Here is a 2453-nt window from a genome sequence, read left to right as displayed (position 1 = left end):
TGGATGAATTCTCACATGTAGAATAAGTGATGTTCACTGAGAGAATGCTTTTCCACATTCGTTACATTCATAGCTTTTCTCTCCACTGTGAATGTTCTGATGTTGTATGAGGTACTTCTTCTAACCAAAAGTTCTTCCACATTCACTATGTTTAAAAGTCTTCTCTCCAATTTGCATTTTGTCATGCTCAGTAAGGTTGGATTTACCACTAAAGGTTTTTCCACCCTACTTACATACAAAGGGCTTCTCTCCTGGGTGAGTTCTCTGGTGTCTGATGAGGTTTGTCTTCTGAATGAAAGCTTTCTTGCAATCTTTACATTCAAAAGATTTTTCTCCAGTGTGAATTTTCTGGTGCATAAGGAAGTTTTCCTTCTGGCTAAAGGATTTTCCACATTCAATACATTTGAAAAGCTTCTCACCGGCATGGGTGTTCTGATGTTTAATGACATACTCCTTTTGCCTAAAGGCTTTCCCACACTTGCTACATTCAAAATGTTTCTCTCTCATGTGAAAAAGCTCATGCTCAGTGTGGTTTGACTTGTGGCTGAAGACTTTCAAATAACATACCTTACAGGCAAAGGGGTTTTCCCCACTGTAAATTCTCTGCCGGCTGAGGTGTGACATCTGAATGAAAGCTTTCCTATATTCACAAGGTTTCTCTCCAGTACAAATTTCTGGATGAATGAGGATGTACTTTTGGCTTAAGATATTTCCACATCTCTTACATTTATAAGGCTTCTCTGTGTGTGACCTCCTAAATGCAGAGTAAGGGATACGGTTTGAGAGGAAATGTTATCACACTCAGTACATTCAATGCTTTCTCTCCAGAAAAAATTTCTAATATTCAGTAAAGTATTGCTCCCTTCACTGGTTTGTCCCCAGCGTGAATTTGCTGCTTCTCAGTGAGGGTTGTCATCTAGCTAAGGGTTTGTCAATACTCCTTAGATGCACAGGGTTTCTCTTCAGCATGACTTCTATGTTCAATGCAATGTGACATGTGAGTAAAAGTTCCCCCACATTCAGTAAATTCATAGGGTTTCTCTCCAGTGTGAATACTCTGGTATCAGATGAGGTACAAATGTTTAAACCAAAGGTATTTACACTTAAAGGGAGTTAATACCATAAGGAGTAAGCTGTGGTAGAGAAGTTCCCAACGAACTCCCTTGATGATTCTTTCCTACACAAGCTCCCTCGTGATTTCAGTCCAGGTTGTGATTCAAACTCAAAACTTCAAAAAGGTGTGGCCTTAAAAGAAATAAGGTCTGAGAACTGAGGAAGTATTTTTTCTTATATTCAATACTCTTTTCCTCAGTCTTTACTGGAGGTGGATCAACGTGCCCCCCAAGTCCTTGTGCCTGTCTATCTCTTTATCATGTTCTCGGGCTTTTTCTAAAATGGAGCATAAAGAACCATAGCACAAAGGAGTTAATTCATAAAGTACCCAGAACCATGGCTGGCACATGGTAAGATCTTCATCTTGCCTTTGTACTGCAATCACTTTTATTTGTGAAATTTCCCATTACAAGCAATAAAACGTCAGACTGTGCTTTTTTGAGATTAACTCTGGTAGCCCATTTCCCAATATGAAAAGAATCTATATTATTAATGCTTCCAACTAAATCATGAGAAGGGGACTCTACTTGAGGTGATCTAGGTAGAAAATTAACATAAATGGGTCCACAAAGCTGAGAGTACTCTTGAAAAATAACCTTTCTATTTCAGAATTTAGCAAGTTGCATAACAAATAATGAAGAATTGTTAAATAGAAGAAAAAGATGACTACATAAATATTAGAAAGTCCACCTAGGATGCCAAAGAAGAAAAATACTGCTCATGTTTCTATTTATTTACTTATTTATTTATGAGACAGAATTTCGCTCGTTACCTATGCTGAAGTACAGTGGTGCGATCTCGGCTCACTGCAACCTCCGCCTCCTGGGTTCAAGCCATTCTCCTGCCTCAGCCTCCCATACAACTGGGATTGCAGGCATGTACCACCACACCTGGTTAAATAATGCTCATATTTAAAAGAAAGAGAATAGATCAACCAACAAGTGCTTCCTCCCAAAACTCCATGAAAATGATAAGAAAGGGGAAAGACGTACAAACTCACAAGAAAAAAAATATAGAAGAGACACTGGTATAAAACAATAGATATTAACAGATTGTTCAGTAACGGAAAGGATATGGAAGATTTCAGTGCACAGCAGAGTTATCAGAGGAAACTCAAATAATGGAAATGTACTGCACAAGAGAACGCCAGTGATTTGTACCACATAATATCAGAAAGACTCAGAAAATTAAGGGAATTAGGTTTTTCAAAAGGAATAAAGGATGGTGACTGAAAAAAAGTGTAAGGAGCAGTTGAACATGCAGTGTCCTCTCATGAGAAAAAAGGACTGGTCACACCTTTATACGAAATGGAAGTTTATCCTTGCAGAAATTTAATCAGA

The 2453-nt window shown here is 38.2% G+C and overlaps 1 pseudogene; it reads right to left on the bottom strand.

Annotated features, from left to right (window-relative positions):
* Positions 1 to 3: 3 nt before the first annotated feature.
* LOC105549721 lies at positions 4 to 678 on the bottom strand (annotated as a pseudogene).
* Between the last annotated feature and the right edge of the window lie 1775 nt (positions 679 to 2453).

The sequence above is a fragment of the Mandrillus leucophaeus genome, unplaced genomic scaffold (genome assembly GCF_000951045.1).
Source record: "Mandrillus leucophaeus isolate KB7577 unplaced genomic scaffold, Mleu.le_1.0 Scaffold4532, whole genome shotgun sequence".
Lineage (NCBI taxonomy): Eukaryota > Metazoa > Chordata > Mammalia > Primates > Cercopithecidae > Mandrillus > Mandrillus leucophaeus.
This window is presented reverse-complemented; position numbering and strand designations above follow the sequence as displayed.